The sequence below is a fragment of the Anomaloglossus baeobatrachus genome, unplaced genomic scaffold, assembly GCF_048569485.1.
Source record: "Anomaloglossus baeobatrachus isolate aAnoBae1 unplaced genomic scaffold, aAnoBae1.hap1 Scaffold_252, whole genome shotgun sequence".
Taxonomy (NCBI): domain Eukaryota; kingdom Metazoa; phylum Chordata; class Amphibia; order Anura; family Aromobatidae; genus Anomaloglossus; species Anomaloglossus baeobatrachus.
Genome location: NW_027442101.1, coordinates 99,846 through 109,127, shown reverse-complemented (window position 1 = coordinate 109,127; position 9,282 = coordinate 99,846). Strand labels below are relative to the sequence as shown.

At 45.1% G+C, this 9,282-nt stretch overlaps 1 pseudogene; it reads left to right on the top strand.

Annotated features, from left to right (window-relative positions):
• Positions 1 to 7,519: 7,519 nt before the first annotated feature.
• Positions 7,520 to 7,726, top strand: LOC142262746 (U2 spliceosomal RNA; annotated as a pseudogene).
• The last annotated feature ends 1,556 nt before the right edge of the window (positions 7,727 to 9,282 follow it).

The following is a 9,282-nucleotide window of genomic DNA, read 5'->3' as shown; positions in this document are numbered from 1 at the left end:
CTTCAAACATGCCCTAAAAACACTCACAAATTGGTATCTCGATAAAAAGATATATGTAATAAGGGGCCATCCACCTTCGGACGGATCTGTTGAAAATTCCCGAGACACTTGAACGGGCACATATCAGATGCCACAACCATCCCCAAACGGACTAGTCTACCCACACCTCTCTGATCAGTTTTCGATTTCCTAATCCAAAATTCAACTCCGTTTTCCACTGACATAATGTCACCCCAATCCAAGCCCCCGGGGAACGCCTTACTGGGCGATACCAACTCCCCAACCCGCAGGGCTCCAAAAAACGCCAAAGAAAAGGCTAACTTAAACAAACTCACCTCAAACGGAGATAGACAAACCCCCCACAACGCCCTACCCAGCCGGGTAGGGACCCAGCCCAGCCCAGCTGGGACCCAGTTTGAGCGAGGAACGGAACAAGTCCTTCCCACACCAAGGTTTGCAGGCCCTACCTCAGCCAGGGTTTCACCCACACTCTACAGCTCCGGAATGTCATGCTCTTCAGCCTCCTCCTCCTCCTGCGCATCCTCATCCACTTTACCCTCCACACCAGTCCCAAGCTGGAAGCACTGCAGCACTGCCTCGGCGAAGCGGCAACAGGCTGTGCTGCAGCTAATCTGCATAGGTGACAAACCCCACAATGCAGAAGAGGTGTGGACAGCTCTAAAACAGCATGCAGATCACTGGCTCACACCTCTGAACCTAAAGCCAGGAAAGGTTGTGTGTGACAATGGCCGGAACCTGGTGGCGGCTTTGAGGCGAGGCCAGCTGACACATGTTCCATGCGTGGCCCATGTGCTCAACCTCGTGGTTCAGCGGTTTCTAAACTCATACCCAGAGCTGTCTGATCTGCTGGTAAAAGTTCACCGCCTGTCTGCACATTTTCGAAAGTCACCTACTGCTTCAGCCGGCCTTGCCGGCTTTCAGCGTCATTTGCATCTTCCGGCTCACAGACTGGTGTGTGATGTCCCCACGCATTGGAATTCAACTCTGCACATGTTGATCAGGATATGTGAGCAGAAGAGGGCAGTTGTTGAGTACCTGCATCACCTAAGCCATCGGGAAATGGGTCAAACTCCACACATAACACCTGAGGAGTGGAGATGGATGTCCGACCTATGTACCATCCTCCAAAACTTTGAGGACTCCACCAAGATGGTGAGCGGCGATGACGCCATTATTAGCGTCACCATACCGCTTCTCTGCCTTCTAAAACGGTCTCTGCTCAAAACCAAACATGATGCATTGCAGGCGGAACACGATGAGTTGGAGCAAGAAACAGTAGTGGGTGTGGGTGATAACACACAGCCCAGCCTCGTCTCATCACAACGTGCAGTGGAGGACTATGACGAGGAGGAAGATGAAGACATGGAGCAACTCTCCGACCAAATTGAGGATATGACATGCATACCAGTCATATGCTCAGTTCAGCGTGGCTGGCCAGAGGACAGGGTAGATGAGGAGGAGGAGGAGGAGAAGGAGGAGGACAGCATGTTCAGTCATCGTGTTGGTCTGGATATTGAAGTGATGGCTGTTAAGAGTCTGGCGCACATGGATGACTTTATGGTAAGCTGCCTGTCTCGTGACCCTCGCGTTAAGAACATCTTGGCCGACAATCATTACTGGTTGGTAACACTGTTAGACCCACGCTACAAGGAGAACTTTATGTCTCTTATTCCCGAGGCGGAGAGGTCAGCCAAAATGCAGCAGTTCTGGAAGGCCATAGTCACGGAAGTAGGCAAAGCATTCCCTTCACAAAACGCTAGTGTCATAATTGTAACACTATTAGTTAAAAGAAAGGGATAAAATGTAAAAAAAACAAAATAAGGCATAACTTTTTTTTAACATCAATTTTTTTTTTTTAGATTTAACCAAAGAATGTGCACATTTGTTATAATAAACAAGTGAAAAATGTTGAAAATCAGTCATCCAAAGGTGTGTGAAAAAAAATATATATATGGTACCAATAAAAATGTCACTTTGTCCTGCAAAGAATGCAGCCCCCCACATTATTTTTTTCCTCTGTGCGGCCCATACACCCAGCCGAGTTTGAGACCCCCTGCCTTACACTATATAGATATCATGTTCATTCCCCATCTATCTTGCTCAGGAGAGCATCTCCCTCCCCCGGCACCAAGAGCAGCTCATACTAAATTGTTACATTGACTAGTAACACTGCACACAGAAATGCACCTTAATATTCCACTGTTAACCCTTTCCTCCCAGCAGTAACACACAACTCCTCACCTTGATATCATGGTGATTTATGGTCAGAATGACTTCAATGCGATCAGTGATTTCTATTCTAGCTCTGCTCACATAGATTTTATATCCACACTCAACTATAGGCCGTTCTTCATATTTTGGGGGTTTTTAGTCAGATATACTAGTTTGTGCCTGTATAGTATTGGTGTAGATGGGAGTGTAGGGCATGGGTTACATGGCACTGTGGTGGGATACTGATGGGAGGTATTGGTGCTGTGTTTGATGCTTCTACTGGGTATTTTCCTACAAATACTGGAACAACTCACTGCTTAGAATGATCCTTCCCAGCTCTATAATATATTATATATACCCCACAATGCAGGCTCACACACACATTTGTCTCAAGTGTGTTGTAGGGACACAGATACAGTCTTGGTCATGTGACTAAAGGCTACTTTACACACTGCGATATCGGTCCTGATATGGCTAGTGTGGGTACCCGCCCCCATCTGTTGCGCGACACGGGCAAATCGCTGCCCATGCTGCACAACACCGAACAGAACCAGTCACACATACTTACCTGCCCGGCGACGTCACTGTGACCGGCGAACCGCCTCCTTTCTAAGGGGGCGGTCCGTGCGGCGTCACAGCAACGTCACTGAGCGACCGCCCAATAGCAGTGGAGGGGCGGAGATGAGTGGCCGGAACATCCCGCCCATCTCCTTCCTTCCTCATAGCGGCTGGGAGGCAGGTAAGGAGAGGTTCCTCGTTTCTGCGGTGTCACACGGAGCAATGTGTGCTGCCGCAGGAGCGACGAACTACATCGTTACTGCTGCAGTAACGATAATCGAGAATGGAGACCCATGTCACCGATGAGCGATTTTGCACGTTTTTGCAACGGTGTCACACGCAGCAACATCGCTAATGCGGCCGGATGTGCGTCACAAATTCCGTGACCCCAACGACTCCGCATTAGCGATGTCGCAGCGTGTAAAGCCCCCTTTAGTGGGAGTGGTGTACAGGGTCTTAGCAGTAAAGAGTATTCCATATTTCTGCCAGATACCCACAGAGATATTGAAATCTGAAAAAAGAGACTTCTGCTCATTGAAGGTAAGAACTGCTCACATAGCGTTCAAATCCACAGCAAACGAGTGCTCTAGCACTGGCATCTCAGCAGGGATATTCCCCTACTACACATGTGTGTCTGGGTCGCTGTGACAGTTTACAGGACATAACTCAGGGCACCTAGACAGAAGGCAGAGGGACTACTTTCTATTTCTGGTGTAGAGCTTAGTACAATATATATATATATACTATTACATGTGACACATGTACCTTGTATTACCATTATTCGCTGTATATGAACCCCTTTTCTCCGGGCATTATTTGTCTATAGCATTTTTCACGAACCTGAGGCAACTGAGAACCCTTCAGTGAAGGAATTCCACTAACCCTCACAATACCAACCAGGGGCCTCCCTGCAGTAACTCAGGTAGTTGTACCCATTCTCTTTCCGCATTCTATGTGTTCTTCTTCTTTCTTCTTTTTTTTCTTTTTTCTTCTTTTTATTTCTATCATGTAGTTCAGGGGTTTATAGATATATGTCCTGCATCTCATATTTCCTTTAGTGGTGCTTCTTACCCATTCTCATATCATTTACCCTAGTATTTCATGATCCTGAGGCGACTGAGAACCCTTTAATAAAGGAATCCTTTTTCACTTGAATTGTCAAGTGATACTTACCAGTGACTATCACGTAATGTTACAGGTAGTTGCATTTTCTTCCTCTTCTTTCTCTCCTTTCTTCTTTGTCACACGGTCCATTGTGTTATAGCCCACGTGTCATGATAACACTTGTACCATCTTTTCATTTAGATTCCACCTACAATTATTTACCGATTCCAGTTCTGAAATAGGCTTTCATCATCTACTCACTAGAATTCTCAAGTGCATAAGGTACTGAGACATATACATGTTCACACCATTATAAAGAACAAAGTATAAACATTGAGGTTTTTCTCACACCCATGTTCCTGTGTTCCTGTGTTCTTTGATATGATATGTGTTCATTTCCTTCACTATATAGGATTGCAAGTTTTCCATTTGTACCTTAATGGCAATGACGCTATACAATTGAACACATATCATCCTGTTATCCATATAGGTGTGTATTTACCTGCTTGACTATTTTTGGTTGTTTGATCCAGAATGTTTCTCCAGATAGGTCATGTGGAAATTTTCTTTCCTCAGTACAAATGTTTTCACTATGGCTTTGGAAAAATTTTTTGTATGTGCATCATGGTCATTTGACCCATTGTACTCTCAAGTAGCAATATATTGTACTGTTATGTTGTACTATGTACTAATTACGTGTTTATATGGTTTTGTAACCCTTTATGATCTTAGATAACTTTATCCTTGATAAAGACCTAAAAACAAGGTCGAAACGTTGGATGAATTATCCTTTTGCACAAATAAAGAATTTTCAGCATTCCAAGAGTTCTTTTCTTACGTTATTGATCACTATAGTGTGCCAGAGCTATTTCTATTGAATTGACTCTTATTTTTTCTGAGCACCTGCTATATACACAGTGAGCCAGACATATTCAAGTTTCATTCAGAAGGCAGAGGGAAGCCTTAGCAGCTGAGCCTATATCTTGGCTTGTGAGCATTAGAACAGGCCGGCGATTACAGGGTAACATGAAAAATGTCCAGCTTGCATTATGACTAGAACATGACAATATCCTTTTAAGTACTAACCTATGATGCGTTCCTAAGCAGTTGATGTTATATGTTCTACATTTCATTTTCTGCATACTTTACAAGTAGTAGAATTTGCTTTGATATAGGCAACTGGATTTTCACAATGAAAAGGCAAAGGATAACGCCCGAAAAAGACGCCATACATTATGTCAGTGCCATCACTGACAAACCTGGATTGACCATGAAATACATCAATCCCCTTAAAGGTGAGTTAAAACAAGTTTTAACTAAATTGCCTTAATATTGTCATGCATTAGAATGACTGTCTTAGGTAATGATAAATATTTTCTACAGGAAGAGGAGTGTTTGCTGAAACTGAAATCGAAAAAGGGAGTTTTGTTGCAGAATATCGAGGCGAGCTCACGTATGCACTTACGATGGTAGACAACTACTCGAGATTTATGGTTGTGGTACAAGTCAAAGATCTAATGGCCCATACTGCAGCGAAGGTCTTCCAAGCAAACTTATGCAGACCTCATGGCTACTCAGAGAGAGTCCTCACAGATCAAGGCACTGCCTTTGAAGCGGAAATCTTCAAGGACTTCTGCAGCTTTTACCGATGCAGGAAGATGCGCACTACACCCTACCATGCTCAAACCAATGGTTATCAACCTGCTCAGGACTTTACCCCATATTCCAGATGTGGCCTTACAAGTGATTTATAGAGGGTTAACAATACGTTGGGATCACCGGATCTAATCTCCCTTTTTATACACCCTAAAATCTTGTTTGCTTTAGAATAAACAATAACATCATAAAGGTATAGCAGTACCGTTTCAAAGTTTCGGTGTCCCAAGCAGCATTCCATCAGCCTCTGGAAGGTTCCTGGCAAATTGCACAGCTCGAAGGGCATGCTTTTGAACTCGCAGAGACCCATCGGGGTGGCAAAGGCGGTCTTCTCCCGGTCTGCCTCAGCAACGGACACTTGCCAATAGCGACTAGTGAGATCAAGGGTAGAAAAATAATTTGCAGTTCTCAATGCAGCTAGCTATTCCTCAATACAGGGGAGTGGTGCTGTCCTTCTTCTTTAACAGGACCAACGGAGCTGCCCAGAGGCTACAACTGTCACGGATAACCCCAGCCTCCTTCATGTTGCTCAACATGTCCTTGGTACACTGGTAATGTGCAGGTAGTTTTGGCTTATATCTCTCTTTGATGGGTGGGTGTGCACTTGTGGGGATGTAGTGTTTGACCCCTTTTATTCTTCAAAAGTCTAGCGGATGTTTGCTGAAGACTTGCTCGTATTCTTGCACTAGCCTGTAGACCCCCTTCTTGTGATGTGAAGGTGTGGAGTCAGTGCCTACGTGTAATTCCTTACACCACTCCTCTGGCTGACTTGGTGAGCTGTCACTGAATGGGTGGGCTGAAGCAATGGTGGATGCTGCTGTTTGGATAGCATGTGTATCTACTGAGAACAGCTTATCAATGGTGGCAAATCGGAGCAGCTTAATCTCTTGCTCTCCGCAGTTCAACACTCTCATGGGCACTCTTCCCTTCCATATTAATGAATAAAACTATGATGTAAATAGCATATAGATACCCCACAAATGCAGATAAAAGTAGGTTATGGGAAAAGGGGGAAGAGAGAAACAGGAAAATAGTGGAATAAAGTATACTTTCCAGGTGGGAGAGGAAATGGCAGCACAGCCAGTGGAGGTGAAGCAAGGGGAGCCTGCAACTAAAGAGTTGAGAGCGTTATCACATGGTGACTGAGCCTGATTGTAACGGGAGCATAGAGGTGCCGATCCTGTCTTACCTGCGTTGGTGTAGAAGTGGGTGTCCTGTGGTGGAGTCAGCTGTGTGCAGTGGTGGCCGTGGGTTCTTTTATGTGCGACCGTAGTAATAGCTGCGCCCACTTCCTGTATGGGAGTGGAATGCAGTGAGACTAATGGAACGCACGCCTGCGCATTTGTGTTTAACGTCGCGCATGTGCAGAACGGAGAAAAGGCTGCGCTCACTTCCTAATGAAAGGGAGTGAGACGCAGCTGGGAAGGGAAGGGAAAAGATTAGGGTTTGGGGATGATGAAAGGGCTTTCTACGGGCAAGGATGGCAAAGGGTGGCAGTGACGGAAAGTCAGGCAGCCTGTCCTGTCCTGTCCTGTCCGTCCGTCTTTTTGTATCATGAATTGGAAAGACTGCAAGGGGGAGGGGAGGTGCTTGGAGGAGGAGGAGTTATTCAGATTAATTGCAGTGGGCGGCGGCTGCAAAAAGCATCATTCTTCTTGTTTTTGCTCTGCAAAACAGCCTTTTCAAGGGTTGGCTTGGGTGACAAAATGTCTTCTGTAGGCGTGGGTTTGTCTCCCTCTCCCTAAGATGTGTCCGGTATAGGCCAGGGTGCCACTCAAGGCCGTAACCAATTCGGGTTATAGCTTCTCGGCCTTTTGGCTAAGATCAAGTGTAGTTTCGGAGGACGCTACCTTGGTCGGTACTGGAAGGTGCCTGGGATTGCACGTCTGCCGGCCTTGAGGAAGTGTGTGCGCCTTCTGGTGACACATAGCCCTCTTGTGCCTGGACGGTTCCCAGGCAACGGGAGGCGATCACCTTTGTTATTTTGAAGTCCTACTGATAAACAGAAAAAAAAAAAAATTAAATCTGTTCTTATCAGTTTAATATCTGATACGTCCCCTCTCTGGGGACCATATATTAAATGGATTTTTAGAACAAGGAGATGGAAAAAATCTTGCTCTGTCCACTCCACGCATTGACCTGGTATTGCAGTACCTCCAGGACCGGTGCACCCCTTCTTAACCCAGTTTCCAAAAGCAGAACTCAATTCACCTGATTCAAATGAGCCCCATTAGTGAATTGAAAGAAAGCAAAAACTTTATATGCACCTCAATTTGGCCAATTCACTTTTCACACTTTCACCCTTTTTTTTATCTTTCACACCTTTTACTTGCTTTATTGATGCAAAAGCTGTGCCAAATAGCAAACTCATCTCCACTCAACTTGACCAACTCTGCTATGTCCCGTGCAGTATCTTATTCTCAGTCTTATCTAGATCATTTGCAATTGAATAGAATAGATCCCTTTTGGACACATTGGATTCAGCTGCTGCAGTGACTGCAGGTGTTAGAAGATGCAGACTTGGCATCAGGTGCTGTCTATCAGATTCCACTCCAATTAAAGCTTCCATTGTTTTTCGGTGTTTTCTTTGAGCAATGATGATGTCTTTAGTGATCTGTTGGCTCCCTCTCCTGGAGGAAGAGTTTGCTTGCTCTTGGACTTTCAAAAAGAGAGGTCATGATAGACATTTAGCTTCTGAGCCCAATTGGGGACAGTCATGGGTGATGAATGTTTTGCAACCTGCTGCGAAGCCTGATACCGCAATATAAGGAACGTCAAATACTAAGAATGGGCGGCCTATGAAAGAATTAGTACTTTCATTAAGCATACTTAAACGGCTAATTGGGAATAGACAAACTGTAAAAAGCCCTCTGAGAAAGCCCCTCTCTAACCTTTGTTAGTAAGCTTTTCTGTAGTCTGCCTGTTGATGTATTTTCCGTTTGAACAGTGCACAACATGAAGTGACGGAACACTGGCTTGTCACAATGTCCCCCGCTGACATCACAATAGCGCTGCTGCCTAGAAAGCCAGCTGCGCAGCAGAAGTTGCTCTTTGGGTGGGATGGTGGGCTAATGTATCTATTCCTGCTTGGTGTGAGTTTGACATGATCTAGAGCAACGAGTTCCAGCGGCTAGCGGTTGATTATTGGCTGTAATGGGGCTTTCTGGCTGGTGCCAGCCTTTCTTCTTAGCACACAGGAACCACAATCCCTACACCATGCTTCGATGGATTCTCTCATCCCAGCCCAGTAAAACTACATATTTCACACAGTTATAAGCAGCCCATGGGCATTCACCTGGATTAAAACCCATAACAGCTCATAGACCAAACAATCAATCTACCACTGGACCAAAGACAGGAAGCTAAATCCACTGCCTGCGGTAACTAACTTAATCCTATAGTCTACTCACACAACAAACCCAAGAGAAAGGAAAAAAACATGGCTTCGATTATCCATCCAATGAAAACGCATAACCATTGTGAGCCATTGGACAATGCAATTGCACACATGGTGACATGGTGCACGGCCCAATGAATCAAGTCTGTACTTCATATTCACGGTTTAAGCCCTTGGGTTCTAATGTGTCCAGAGTACATATCCAGAAAGATTCCCTTTCTTTGTGCTAAGCACAAGTCAACAATACGTTGTAAGCAGATTCTATTACCAGTCCCACACCATTTTGTGACGCATAATCGCACAGTGGCCCAATTAAGATTCCAAGTCATCGAACA